The sequence below is a fragment of the Oryctolagus cuniculus genome, chromosome 10, assembly GCF_051225735.1.
Source record: "Oryctolagus cuniculus isolate XC-2025 breed Fujian yellow rabbit chromosome 10, ASM5122573v1, whole genome shotgun sequence".
In the NCBI taxonomy this organism is placed as follows: domain Eukaryota; kingdom Metazoa; phylum Chordata; class Mammalia; order Lagomorpha; family Leporidae; genus Oryctolagus; species Oryctolagus cuniculus.
The window spans coordinates 120,655,603-120,670,574 of NC_142876.1; the positions used below are offsets into that span (position 1 = coordinate 120,655,603).

Sequence of the window (14,972 nt, forward strand, 5' to 3'; positions counted from 1 at the left end):
AGACAGCGTCGAATCCTCACAGAAACAAAGCCGCCCCTATGTGAGGTCTGGAAGACGCCGCCTTGCGTCTCTGCGGGACTCAGGCAGGTTTGGCCAGCACTGTCACCCAGCTCTGTCCATCTCTCCTCTCCGTTCTGGCTGCTCATGCCCCCCGACTGTCCTGTGTTCCTTGTGTCCTGTGTGTTTCCGTCTTGTCACGGAGCTGTCATCTGCCTCCTCCCACTCCCTCGCACTCTGCTCTGCATCTTGGGCAGTTTCCCCAAGTGCGTCCTTGCATTTTCCCACCTGTTGATCCTCTGCCGTTGGTGCTGCTCCTCCCCTTCTTGAGCCGTCTCCTCCCTTCCCATCCTTTTGGTCTCAGCCCCTGTCTTTGGAGAAGCCTTCTGTGCCCTCCAGTCTAAACTGTGTCCATCTTGTGTGCTTTCTCTAGGTCTGATTGCTCTCGATTTGTGAGTGTTCATTCACTGTGTGTGTGTTTGATAAAGGGCCCCGCGCTAGCCTGGATGGTCTGTGAAGGCGGACATTCTGCAGCTACTCATTAAGTGCTCTGTTCATGGTGGCTGAGCCAGTGCATGGCCTTTGTGTAGGGAGCGCGTGTGGAAGCTGGGCAGCTGCTCCGGGATTGGGTTGAACAGGATTGCCTGTGGATGTGGGCCCTGCCACTTGCTGACTGTGGCATCTGGAGGGTTGCATGCAACCCTTCCAAGCCCCAGTTCTGTTAGCTGCAAAGTGAAGCAGATGAAGACGCAGAGCGGTGATGGGGACGGAACCAGAGTGTTTTGTGGAAGTCACAGCGGGAGAGACCTAGAAGGGAACGCACCCCAGGCAGCGGCCAAGTGCAGCTTGCCTTGCACCCTAGTGCACAGCCTAGGAAACAAGTTCACTGTGCGTTTCGTGAATGAGGTAGCCCTTACTGATTGGATAATCCATACCGAATCCACAGTCACTCATTCACAGCTCCTCCCATCACTATCCCTGCCACAATGACCCTGCTGATCACCCTGAGCACATTGCCATGGCTTCTCTGCCTGCTGCACCTACTATCCTGCAGTCACCTTGCGTATTTCCAAGTAAGCGTCACTTCCTGAGCCAGGCTTGTCTAGCCAGGAATATCTGGTACTGTCCTCAGTTCCCAAAGCAAAGACCACTGTTGCCCTGAAGTGTGTGACCAGTATCTACCTCCCTCGCAGGAAGCAGGTCTGCTTAGCTCATTGATTTTTCTACTCATCGCTGATTCTCCCCATAGCTGATGTTGCTAAGGCAGGAGGTCTGGAGCGTGCTGCTAGGGGATTCCGTTCCTGGCCTTTGGCTGCATCCCTGCGTCATCTCAGAGAACAGACAGCTGAGCCCTGTGTGATGGCGAAGGAGAAACAGCCCAAGGCACACAGGGCCTCACAGGGAGAAATCCCCAGCTCCCTGGAGGGGAGAGACTGCCGTGTTTGAGGTGGGGGTTGGGCGTGCTGCAGTTTCTAACTCGTCTTTCATATGTTCTCTGAGCATTAAAGCATAGTTACCAACAGTGACCCCCGAGAGCCTGTGCCCACAGTGGGAACCCAGCAACCCTGCCCCTCGGGGAGGGCTGGGAACCTTCTTTCCCAAAACCTGGGGCTCACACTCAGGTTAGCAACCTAACTGTCTGCTCACCATGGGAAATGGGTGGTTGCCATGACAACGCAGAGACAGTTCAGGCAGTGAGTATTGTATTTTTTTTCCTGCATAGAGCTTCTGTCTTTGACTTAACTGAGGCCTTACATATACATGTTTTGGTTCTGCAGTTCTCCGTCTTCATCGAGTTTTTTGGAATCATGAATAAATATTGTTTTAAAAATCAACCTCCTTTAAGAAATGCAAAAGAGGGGGCCTACGCCGTGGCTCACTTGGCTAATTCTCTACCTGCGGCACTGGCATCCCGTATGGGCACCGGGTTCTAGTCCCGGTTGCTCCTCTTCCAGTCCAGTTCTTTGCTGTGGCCCAGGAGGGCAGTGGAGGATGGCCCGGGTGCTTGGGCCCTGCACCCCATGGGAGACCAGGAAGAAGTACCTGGCTCCTGGCTTTGGATTGGCCCAGTGCCGGCAGTAGCAGCCATTTGGGGAGTGAACCAATGGAAGGAAGACCTTTCTCTCTGTCTCTCTCTCTCTCTCTCACTGTCTATAACTGTAAAAAGAAACGCAAAAGATACTTTTAAAAAATGGTTAAGTGACAAGAATGTGTTGAAATTACTCTCTGCACAACCGAGAAAATATCTAGGCTCATGAAGAGAGTGCTTACAATTAAAACAAACAAATAACAAATAAAAGACAAACTTCTTAGACACAGGTCTGTTGCTTGACCTGAGTGCTGAAATAGAACCATATCACACTTTGAGGTAACTTCAAAATCAAATGGATACAGTCTTTTAAAAATAATTTTGAAGTCTAATTTTGTCTGCAGTCTTAGCTTATGGAATCACTATATGTTTTTAATTTATTTTTTATTTAGAAAGATAGTGCTTCCATCCACTGGTTTACTCCCCACGTGGCTACAATAGCTGAGCTGGGCCAGACCAGTACCAGTAACCAGGAGCGTCTTTGGGGTCTCCCATGTGGCTGTGGGGGCCCGAGTACTGGGCCATCCTCTGCTGCTTTCCTAAGGCATGAGCAGGAAGCTGGATGGGATGCAGAGCAGCCGGGGCTGGGACTGGTGCCACAGGGAATGCCAGTGCTGCAGGCAGAGGCTTAACCTTCTGCGCCACAGTGCTGGCCCCCACTGTATTTTTTACAAGAGGAAAGAGAGGTGAAACCTCAGAGGGCTCCTCCACTGTGCTCCCAGGGACCTGCCTGATGGGCCAGCCCACCCATCACAGGACTTGCTGTGGAGGTCCTGGGGAAGGTACTCGCGGTCCCGTGCACATCGATGTGCGTGATTTTTTTAAATTAATTCATTTATTTGAGAGGTAGAGCTACAGAGAAGGAAAGACAGAGAGAGGGGTCTTTCATCCACTGGTTCACTCCCCAAATGGCCTCAGTGGCCGGAGCTGGGCTGAGCCAGAGCCAGGAGACTCTTCTATGTCTCCCATGTGGGCGCGGGGTCCCAAAGACTTGGGCCATCTTCCACTGCTTTCCCAGGCCTTTAGCAGGGAGCTGGATCAGAAGAGGAACAGTCAGGCCTCAAACCCTCATCTGTATTGGATGCTGACACTGCACTGGTCCAGCACTGGCCCCAGATGTATGCCCAGATGTGCGTCCTCTTTAATGAAGCCTTTTCATCTCCACCTTCCTAGGACTGCGTAGACACTCAAATGAGCATCTTAATGTTGAATACAGAGTGGGGTGCCCAGGGGCAGTGTGGTGGTGCAGCAGGTCAAGCCACCGCCTGCAGTGCTGCTATCCCATATGGGCCTCAGTTCAAGTCCAAGCTGCTCCACTTCCAGTCCAGCTCTCTGCTATGGCCCCAGAAAGCAGTAGAAGATGGCCCAAGTCCTTGGGCCCCTGCACCTTCTTGGGAGACCCAGAAGAAGCTCCTGGCTCCTGGTTTTGGATCGGTGCCAGGAGTAGCTATCTGGGGAGTGAACCAGCGGGTGGAAGACTTCTCTCTCTCTCTCTCTTCTCTCTCTCTTTCTCTTTTCTCTCTCTCTCTTTTCTCTCTCTCTCTCTCTCTCTGCCTCTGTGTAACTCTGCCTTTAAAATAAATAAGTAAATCTTAAAAAAAAAAAAAGTCATTTGCCTCGTGCAGGGGCCTGGTAATCTGGGGCACAGCTAACAAGCAAATGTTGTTTAGATGCTAAAGCTCACTCTTGATGGAGTCACTTTCAACTGAGAAGCCGAGTTAATAAAAGAGAAGATGGTGCAACTGTTTAATTTTTCATCCTCGAAGGCTTTAATTGCCAGTGCTTAAAAAAACAAACAGCTCCAACGATTTCTAAAGGGAGCTGACAGAATATTCTGGTTCTTTGCCATAGTTTCATAGCTGTGTATTATAGTGAAGTCCATATTCCCCACTAAGAATAATGAGCAAACATCGTCTGTATGCAGTCAAAACTCTCTGGTTTCCTTGCCAAAACCAGCTTTGCAGCTCCCTGTCAAATGAAGGCAATGTTGTGAGCTTGTCCCCCAGTTGGATACAGCCTTACTTACACCCTGCCAGACAGCCTCAAATGAAAAACTGATGTGCTTAAGCCAGGCACATAGAGAAACAGATGAAAAAAAAAAAAAAGTAACACAGCAATGCAATGTAGATGTCATCTCAGGTGCAGAGAGGTGGCAGTGGCTGATGGTTCTGTTCACCTGTGGCTACGACACAGGAAGGTTTCAGTCGAGAACAGAATAGAGAAAGGCACTAGGCACTGAGGAAGAGAAAGGAACTGATGCCACAGCGGGAAGATAAGAAGGAATTCTCCAGCATCCTGATTATCTTCTGTGCATGCTAGGGCTGCTTTGAGTCCCATCTAGCTCTTGAGTTAATGCAAAAGATGGAATAAAAACAGAGTTTGTAAATTCCAGAGGACACACTCTCGGCCAGTGTCATGCAGAAAGAGAGCTGTTCAAGGAGTCCCAGCCCTGACCCGGGAAAGGCCTGTTCCTTTACAGACAGAAGGACTGGATCTGAATCGAGAGAACGCCTGTGCCGGGAGCTGGGGAAAAACTGCTGGTGCCCTGGAGAAGCGGAACCAAGGGGGATTTATTGCTTAATGACAGCGAGAGGCAGCCTTGAGGGGTGCCTTCAGAGGGAGGAGCTCTCACTTGTCACGGAGCTGAGGGATTAGCTGATCTGGGTGAGGAACTCCAAACACCCCAGGAAAGAAGGGTGTGGATGTGCAGCTGGCACTTGGAGAGCTGGCCCTTGTGCCCATACTTCCGGTTCTGGGGAATGTGGGTCACTGATGACAGGGTGTCAGGTAGCACAATGGCTAGCATCTTCCTTGTACTAGGAAACTGGAATGTGGACCTTATGCTCATCCAAGGTGTTTTAGGACAAGCTTATCCCTCCTTTGTGCCAGAAAGGCGATACTTAAGCTTTGGAGCCAGATATATTCACGGTGTAGGGCTGGAGTGGTTGGACTTTCAGGTATGAGAATTCTGAATTCTAGCTTTTTCTTTGTCCCTGAGGAGTTGTTGGAATTGAGGGGCCGGTGCTGTGGCTCATTTGTTGAATCCTCCACCTGTGGTGCCGGCATCCCATATGGGCACCCGGTTCTAGTTGCTCCTCTTCCAGTCCAGCTCTCTGCTGTGGCCCGGGAGTGCAGTGGAGGATGGCCCAAGTGCTTGGGCCCTGCACCTGCATGGGAGACCAGGAGGAAGCTACTGGCTCCTGGCTTCAGATCGGCTCAGCGCCAGCCGTGAGTGCCATTTGGGGGGTGAAGCAACGGAAGGAAGACCTTTCTCTGTCTCTCTCTCACTAACTCTACCTGTCAAATTAAAAAAAAAAAAAAAAGAGTTGTGGAATTGAGACAAGGCCATTAGTAAACCCTCGTGTGCCACGCTGTGGTTCCCACTTCCCCTTTCAGCATCAGAAACATGGTGTTCTTTCTCCAGCTGCTGCTTTTCTCCTTTTTGGTAAAATCCAGAGTTTCCATATCCCACTACAAATTGAGGAAACTCCAGCCACGTGCTGGAGAAAACTAGAATTCTGAAGTAACTTAAGCAGTAACAATGTGTAAATTTTATAAACACCTATATGCTGAGTATTTAAGGAGCACTATTACCAGTTATCCCTGCGTGGACAGCCCTGCCAAGACACAAGCGCCTTCTGCCTGAATGTTACACTGCAGGATCCAGTGGGCTTCTGCCTCCCGGACCGAGGCCATATTCCCACAGAGCCTGGCATGGTCGTTGGGCTGTGCCTTAACTGAACAGCCTCAGATGGCCTCAGCTCACACGCCCTTCCCTGGGGCAGCTGCCAGCAAGCCCTGGGAGAGGGTGGGGCAGAAAGGCCAGGTTGCCCCATGTGGGGCCAGCCCTTAGCACAAGTCTCGGAGCAGCTGAGCCCTGCTAACTCCTCCCGCTTCCGCTGCCCAGTTCTACTCCTTACCCTTCTGCCCACTGATTGAGGTACAAAGGGCACGCCCAAATCCAGCCCCTGTCCCCATGCCCCCTGGAAGTCCGGCCTGACTTGGGGTACCATTTGGGACCCTCAGAGGCATTTAAGTTCCAATCAGAATCAAGCATTGTCTAATTAGCATTTGTTCTCTAATGCCCTTTCCAGCCGCTGAGCACTCTACAGGTTGTCTGGCAGGTGGCAGGCAGGGTCAGTGTCTGTGCCGTAAAACTGCTTCCGTGTCCTCTGAAATCCACGTGCGTGCAAACAAACAGCGTACCTACACTTTCCCCAAAGTTCTACTTCAAAAAAATCCATATTTTCAGAAACTTTGGATGAGAGCAAAAAAAATGTGTATTTTCTCATCCATAGGACATTTTTTCTCTCTTTAATTCTCTTTCTGTTACACTATTTAAAGGTTACATTCATCGTGGTATTTCACACTTGGTTTCGGCATGCATTGTCTAAGGACATGCACATACGCGTGAGGCCGCTATTACAACTAAGAAGAGTAACAGTCATAGTGTAGCGCCATCCAACACATGGAGCCAAGCTCACTTCTTCCATTTGTTTCAGACATGTCCATGTGTTCCCCCTGTCCACCTCCAAACATTTTAAAACCCAATCCAAGCTCATACGTGAAGTTTAGTTTTGTGAGTTTAGTCTCAGTCTAGAACAGTCTCTCAGGTTTATTGAATAAAGTATAAGGTGCACCTACCTATTTAGAGAATGAAATCTCATCAAGTTACCAGGACTGAACCAGTGGAATTCCCTTTTCATTGCCTTTCTGTGGGGAGCAACTGAGACTAGACTAAGTTACTGGAATTAAGACTTATTCTATGCATCTGCTCTCCCACAATATGGCGCTGGGGAGGAGTAAACTTCTACGCAGCTGCCTCTCGCCAATTTGACTGATGAGCTGCAGGAGCTGATCCTGCTCCTGATTGGAGGAGAGCAGCGTGCTCGGTGTGTGGGTAGCAGAGTTGGGATTGGTGGAAGAGGACTATAAAGGAGGAGAGAGACAACATGCACCAGGAACATCTGAAGGAACACCTGAGGAACATCTGAGCAGCCCCCGAGAGAGCCGGCCGGTGGTGTGCCACTCCTCCGCAGAAGTGGGGAAAGTGGCGGGGGGTGCCGGCCCCTCCCAGCCAACCCGGGAAGGACCAGCAGCAAACCCGGGAAGGGCCGAGCAGACAAAAGAACAGCGCAGGGTCTAGTGTCGTTCCTCCGCGAATGGGGGAGCGACACCTTTCCCTCCTTTCTACCACCCCCACCGCATGTAACCATTGATCTGCTTTTTGCAATTGTAAATCAGTTTGCATTTTCTAAAAGTTTAATAAAATCCTACAATATCTACTGCTTTTCTAGCTGTTTTAAAAAAAATTAGCATAATTATTTGAGATGCAATCATGTTGTTGGGTGTAGCAATAGATCATTTTTATCACTTAATAGTATTCCATTGTATGGATATACCACAATTTTAAATCCATTCGTCTGTTGATGAGTGGTTGGGTTCTTTCTAGTGTTGATGGTTATTCTTGTGACTATTCATGTCCATGAGTTTGTAAGGTTGTATTTTAAGGAGCTGAATGGCTTGATCATGATAGTTACATGATTAGACTTTGAAAAAACTGAAAAGTATCAATGGTGCTGTTTTATAATTTTATCAGAGTGTATGGATGGTTCCACTTCTTCCAACACTTGATGTGGTCAGTCTTCATCACTGTAGCCATTTTAATAGGTATGTGATACAACTGTATTGTGGTTTTGCCCTTTTCCTATTCACTGGTAACATTAATGTTGTTATTTGCCATGCATGTACCTTCTTTAGGGACTTATCTGTTAAATATTTTGACCAGTGCTTTGTGCTGCTGCTGTTAGAGTTTCCAATTGCTGAAATTTGAAGGTATATTCAGGACAGAAAACCTTGATCAGAAATGTGTTTCACATAGATTTTTTCCCCTTATCTGTGACTTGAGTTTTCATTGATGTAACACTATGCTTTGAACAGAAGTTTCTAATTTACCAGTCTGTTCTTTTATAGATGATGTTTTTTAATGTGATATCTAAGAAAGCTTTGCCTAACTCAAGGTCACCGAGATTTTCTGCCATCTATTTGAGAAGGCTTTTTGGTTTAAAAGAAGTACATCTGTGCGGAGTGCAGTGTGATGTTTCAGTAAGTCAATGCAATGTGCACTGGTGAGATCAGGGTTATTTTCCCCTGCTAATACTTTAGTTGTAGACACCGAGAGCCCCTCTCTCCTGCTTATTCATAAAAGCTCTAAGAATGCGTTGTAAACTCTGTGCTTTGCAACACTTGACCCTCTATTCTGTTCTTTGTGTATTTTGTTCCACTGGTCTCCATGTCTGTCTACATGCCGGTACTGTGCTCTGTTGGGCACTATAGCACTGTGCTTTGTCTGAATGCCAGGCATTGTGATGCTTCTAGCTTTGTTCTTTTGGCACACCATTGCTGTGGCTACGTGGAGTCTTTGTTCCCATTGAAATTTTGTGAATATTTTTTCTAGCTCTGGGAAAGTGTAATACTACTTTTGTGTGAATTGCCAGTGAATCTGTAAATTGCTTTGGTAGTATGGATCTTTTGATAATATTGTTTTCAATTCATGAACGTGGGAGGTTTTTCTATTTTTGTGTCTACTTCAGTTTCTTTCATTAATATTGTGGAGTTTTCATTGCAGTGTTCTTTGTCATCCTTGTTGACATTTATGGCTAAGCATTATTATTTGTATCTATTGTGAATCAGACTGCTCTTGGAGTTTCTTTCTCAGTGAGTTTGTTACTAGTGTATAAAAATGTTACTTTTTTAAAAAAAGATTGTTTTACTTACTTGAAGGCAGAGTTACAGAGAGAGCTAGAACCAGAGAGAAATAGAGAAGTCTTCCATCTGCTGGTTCACTCCCCCAAAGGATTGCAATTGCCAGAGCTAAGCAGATCCGACGCGAAGTGCCAGGAGCTTCTTCCAGGTCTCCCACGTGGGTGCAGGGGCCCAAGGACTTGGGTCATCTTCCACTGCTTTCCCAGGCCATACCAGAGAGCTGAATGGGAAGTGGAGCAGCCGGGACTCAAACCAGCACCCATATGGGATGCCGGCTCTGCAGGCTGCGGCTTTAACCCGCTGTGCCACAGTGCCAGCCCCCTTCACTTGCTTTTAAATACTGATCTTTTGTTAGTAACTTTACAAAGTTTACAAACTTTACAAAGTTGGTTATAAATGTCTAAATCTAATAGTCTTTTGATCAGGTGCATTGATTGTTCTTTATAGAAAATCATGTCATATGCAAACAGACTTCTTCATTTCCTTTTTTGTGGGGAGCAACCCGGACTAGACTAAGTTACTGGAATTAGGACTTATTCTATGCATCTGCTCTCCCACAATATGGTGCTGAGAAGGGAGAAACAGCTTCTACACAGCTGCCTCCAGTTCAACCAATAAACTGTGGGACCTGCTCCTGATTGGAGGAGAGCAGCGTACTCGGCGTGTGGGTAGCAGAGTTGGGATTGGCGGAGGAGGACTATAAAGGAGGAGAGAGACAACATGCACCAGGAACATCTAAGGGGAACATCTGAGGGAACACCTGTGCAGCCCCCGAGAGAGCCGGCCAGCGGTGTGCCGCTCCCCCGCGGAAGTGGGGAAAGTGGCAGGGGGAACCGCCCTTCCACGGAGGTGGAAGAGACGGTAGCCAACCCGGGAAGAACCAGCAGCAAACCCGGGGAGGGCCGAGCAGACGAAAGAACAGCGCAGGGTCCTGTGTCGTTCCTCCACGAAGACGGGGAGCAACACTTTTTGTATGTCTTTTATTTGTTTCTCTTACCTAATTGTTCCAGCTAAGATTTTCAGAACTCTGTTGACTAAGAGCAGTGTGAGTGGATATCTTTATTTGGTTTTCAAATCTTCGTGGGAATGTTTTGGCTATGGGTTTGTCACATACAACATGTACTATGATAAGGTCTGTTCCTTCTCACTTGATTTGCTCAGTTTTGATTATGAGGGGTGTTGAGTTTCCCTGAATGTTTTTCTCATCAGCTAGAGACATGATCACCTGACTTTGATGCTTCATTATGTTGCTGTGATGTGTTACATTCAGTGATCTGTGTATGCTGAACCACCCTTGCATCTCTGGGAAATATCCTACTTGATTATTCATATAATCATTTAGATATGTTGTTGGATTCAGTTTGCTAGTTTTTGTTTTTAATTTGTCATCTGTGTTCATGAGTGAGACTGGTGCTATAGTTTTTTGCTGTTGTGCCATTTCCTCTTTTTTGTTGTTTTTGTTTTATTCTTTTGGTATCTAGTTAACGCTGAACTGAAGGAATGAGTGCAAAGCCTGCCTCCCTTTCACTTTTTTGGGGTCGTTGGAAAAAAACACTGTTAGTTCCTTCCTACGCTCAGCATTGCAGCTGGGAGGATTTTTGTCACTGACTCAGTCTCCTAACTTGCTATTAGCCTTTTGAAGTTTTCTGCCTTCCTGGCTCACTCTGGTAGGTTAAGTGTGTGCGGAAATGTATCCACTTCTACACAATGCAGTTTATTGGCAGATAGTTGTTCACAGTAGCCCCTGGTGCTTCTTTATTTTTCTCAGTATCATTTATACTGCCTCTTTTTTTTTTTCTTCACCTGTGTATTGTTTATTTGAGTCTTTGTCTATTTGCCTCTTGTTTTTCTTTTGATGAGTCTGGTCAAAGGGTTATCTTTAATCTTTAAAAAAAAAACCTCTTCATATCACTGAACTTTTTACTTATAAATTTTTTCTTCTTGTATTTATGCTCTGATCTTTCTTGCTTCCTCTATCCCTTTAGTTGCATTGTTTGTTTGTTTGTGTGAAATCTTCGTTTCTTTCATGTGGTTGCTTCCTGCTATAAACTTACCTTTCCAAACTATTTTTGCTGCATACCACAAGTTGTGTTACTTTTTGTTTCCATTTTTGGTTATATTAAGAAAACTTGTAATTTTTAGTTTCATTTTCATTCAGCGACCCAGTGTTCATTCAGAAGCATGTTATAGCATCTCAATACATGAAGATACTCCACACTCTTCGTAGAAAAAGGAATTGAAAGATGCATTTATTTTGATGCTACACTTTTTGAAATCTGTGCATGGTTTTCTCATAATATGCTTTTCTGGGTACGCTAAAGACCCCATGTGCTCATGGATTTCAAAAAGTTTCTCCACTTAACTAAGCTCAGCTTTGAGTTCTGTTGTCCATGAAAAGAAAAAAAAAATATGTCTTTATTTGAGAGGCAGAAAAAGATGGATCAATCACTGGACCCCACTCCCCGGTTCTGTCCCCAGGTGGCCTCTTAGAGACTGCAGGTCATTCGGGCCTGCCCAGTGGGTGGCAGTGACAGGGTCACTTGGGTGAGCACCTGCTGACTTCCAGAGGACACAGTAGCATGCAGCTGGAATCAGCAGAGCCAGGACTGGAATCAGGCAGTCCAACAGCAGAGGCAGGCGCCCCAAACGGCATCTTAGCCAGTGCACCAAACAGCTACCCTCTGCAGAGTTTTTGAAGTCCCCTCGTGTTGTATGATTCTTAGGGTTTCTTTGGTTGTTGATCTCTGCTTTCAGTCCATTATGGACAGAAGAATTAATGTTTGGTTTTTAGTTTTAATTGGCTTGAACTTGTTTTGTGGCCTGTCCTAGGGAACGTGCTGTGTGTTTGATGATGAAAAGAATGTGTGTCTTAGCTGCTGGATGAAATGTTGTGCACCTGTCTGTCAGGTGGTGTGATCTGCAGAACATCGTAGACTCTGCTGTTCTCTCTGCTGATTCTTCCTGCAGGGCGACCTTTGCACTGGTGGAAGGGTGGTGGTAAAGCGACCAAATGTTAGTTTTTCTGAAACCTGGATTTTCCTCTCAGTCTAATTGTGTCTGCTTTATAAAATTAGGTGCTCTGACAATAGCTGCATCCACAATTAGAATTCCCATATTTTCTTGATGAACTGCTTCCTTGATCATGGTATGAATAAACTTCCAAAAAAAAGTGGAAAAATAAAATTCAAAGATGCATTTCTGTGGGGTGAACATTTCTGAAATCCATGCACAGGTGTTTTCACGTTGCATACTTTACACAGATGTTTTAAAGACCATTCATAGGGTGATCTTCATTTGCCTCTTTTTATGATTTTTGTCTTAAAATTTATTTTGCCTGGTATTAAATATAGGCATTCCTTCTAACTTTTGGGTTCTGTTTGAATCCTCTCAATTCCAATCTCTGTGGTCTTCGTAAAAGTCTTTCTTGAATTTCACTTCAATTGGAAGACAGACAGACATGGAGAGCTTCCAGGTTGAGTCACTTCCCGAATGCCCGCACCTGCCATGTCTCGGTCAGGTGGAAGCCAAGAGCCCGGAACTCCATCTAGGTGTCCTGTGTGGGTGTTAGGGACCCAACTACTTGAACAGCTGCTCCTCTGGACTGGAAGCACATCAGCTAGGACTTGAACCGTACACTGCAGTATAGGATGTAGGCAACCCCAGTGTGAATTGTTTGCTGTAGCCAAATCCTGCTCCTTCTGTGTCTTTGCTGGGGAAATAATTTTCCTATAGGTAGCATACCATTGAGTCTGCCATTTGTTAATCCATTCAGCCAAGCTGTATATTTTAATTGGAGAATTTAGCTCGTATACCTTCAAAGTTATTACACCAATGGAATGACTCCTAAAAATAAAAAAAAAAAAGCAAAAACAACTTCTCTTTGCTTCAGAGTATCCTGTTTCTCCTGTCTTCCTCTGTTCATCTTTGTGGTTTGCTAGCTCACCGTAGTAATGAAGTTGGATTCTTTGACATTTGTCTTCTGTGCTTTTGCCTTTCTGGGTGGGTTTATACAGTTCCACTACTTCAGTGATGGTTATCTCGCTCTTGCTTCTGGAGGTAGGACTAAAGGGTCTTTGGGGAGATGGGCCTCATGGTCAGTTGCTGCTTGTGTTGGAAAATCCTCACTTCTCCGTTTACGAAGGTGAGCTTGGCTGGCAGATGTCTGTTTCAGACCGTGGAATATCTCCTCTGCTGAGAATGGAGCACCCTGAGATGTGCTGTGGTGGCTTCCGCTTGCAGTTCTGGGGTCTCTCTGTGCTTTACTTCACTGCAATGCAGTGAGGATCTTGTCTGGCCATGTCGATGGGGGCCGCCTGTACCTGCCTTTCCGTGTGATTCCCAAGACGTGAGAGTTTTCAGCTGTTATTTCACTTAATAGGTTTTTTTTCCTCTTCTGAAATCCCTGAATGTGAAGACTGGATCACGGATTGGTGGCCATAAGGTGTCACCATCTTGTTTTCATTTCCATTGTCCTGACTGGGATAATTCCCAAGACCTGTCTTCAAGTTCAGATAGTTGATCTTGTCTGCTGTTGAGGCCTTCTACTGTTTTTTTTTTTTTTTTTCTCTGTTGACTTACTGAGTTACTTGTTTCCAGGATGGCTATTTGGTCTTTTTTAAGATCTCCATATCTTCTATGAATTTCTCACTCACATGATGCATTGATTTCCTGGTTTTGTTAACACGCCTCTCTGCATTCTCTTGTGTCTCCCTGAGTTTTCTCAAACTCATTCTTTTGATTTCTTTGTGAGGAATACCAGCAGGCTCATTTTCTTTGGAGTCTGCCGCTAAAGAGCTCTGACTTCGTTGGAGCTGTTGTTTGGCTTGGGTGTTTCACACTTCTTGTGTGCCTGTGTTGATACATGCATATCTGAAAGATGGATTTCTGTATTGCATTCAAAGGGTGGCTTTTGTGGATGGAAGGCTTTCTTCGAAGATGTGCCTTTGAGTGCAAGTTTGTTAAGCTACTTTGACTTTGGTTCAAGCTGGATGATATAGTGCAGTGTCTCCTGCCACTGGAACTGATAGCTGCCATGGTGGGGGCTTGGGGCACTTGTTTTGAGTCCCTCTGAGGTTGCAAGCATTTGACAGGCCAGGATTGCAAGCGTGCTGACTGGCAGAACTGCTGTACCTGGGTTCTGCTGGGAAGGAGAATTGTGCTGAGTGGCACAGGGAAGGCAGAGTGGAAAAGAACAAGTTCCAAGTCCGAGAGGGCAAGAACACCTGCTTCCAGTGTGCTGGGGACAGGGTGCCCCTGCTGTTCTGAACTACCTGTCTCTTGTATCATAGGGTGGTGCCTGATCTAGGGTCAGTGGATTGGTGAGGCTTTTTGATGTTTTTGCTAGGATGGTGGAATGTTTGTGCGTGACCAAGGGTGAGGAAAAGTGGGGACTTTTATGCCCAAAGGGAGTATGGATTTCAACAGATGGTCCTTCTCCAAGATGGAACTGTATGGCTATGGGCTGTACTCTAGGATTTGGTTAGGGGACAGTGTGAGTTCCTTCTCTGAAACAAAGCTGTTGTGCCTACAGTAAGCATAATTACAAGTAAGTAGCTTTCTTCCTGGCCTCCAAGCCTGTGCTAACTGAGGGTTCCTCCTCTGGCTAGGAGTGTTGGTGTCCCACACCCGTGGATACTGGCTCTTCTGGGGCTTTTTCAGCTTTCCCTCTGCAGTGGTGTTTTCCTCTGGTCTTATTCTTTTTATTGTCACATCATGTTAGTTGCATTTATTGCATTTTCATGTTGATTTTAGAATAAGCTCGCCAGTGTCTACAGCAAGTGCATTGCATAGAATTTACAGAATCATTGGGGAGCATTAGCTGATTCACAACACAGAGTCTTCCAGACCATCAGGAGATCACGTCTCACTACTGCCTGATGTCTGCCTTAGTTTCTGTGGGTTGTAGTCCATAGTTTTCCATATACAAGTCTGCCAGACTTTTTTTAGGTTTCGGAAAGCTTTCATGCCCAGGAGAGTGATGTCTAGAGTGCCCCATGTTCTGGACTTGACTGTTTTCTCCTTATTCAGTTGAGGTCAAATGCATTTGCCAGAAATGCTTCATGGGTGCTCATACTGTTGGCATTTGAGTTCATCCTAGCCAGAAGCCACGCCAGCCTGTCTG

At 46.3% G+C, this 14,972-nt stretch overlaps 1 protein-coding gene and 1 long non-coding RNA gene across 6 annotated transcripts in view; one reads left to right on the top strand and one right to left on the bottom strand.

Moving 5' to 3' along the window:
- The window catches only part of GRM7 (glutamate metabotropic receptor 7), a 742,767-nt gene that overhangs the window by 65,560 nt on the left and 662,235 nt on the right, over window positions 1-14,972 (bottom strand). The window lies entirely within an intron of this gene.
- LOC149124461 (uncharacterized) overlaps window positions 9,350-14,972 on the top strand; it is a 34,185-nt gene continuing 28,562 nt past the window's right edge. The window contains exon 1 of one of the 4 annotated variants that reach the window (XR_016214460.1): window positions 9,350-9,822. This is a non-coding gene — a long non-coding RNA (uncharacterized LOC149124461). The remainder of the gene's footprint in view (window positions 9,823-14,972) is intronic. The other 3 variants (XR_016214461.1, XR_016214459.1, XR_016214458.1) reach the window with 3 other exon arrangements.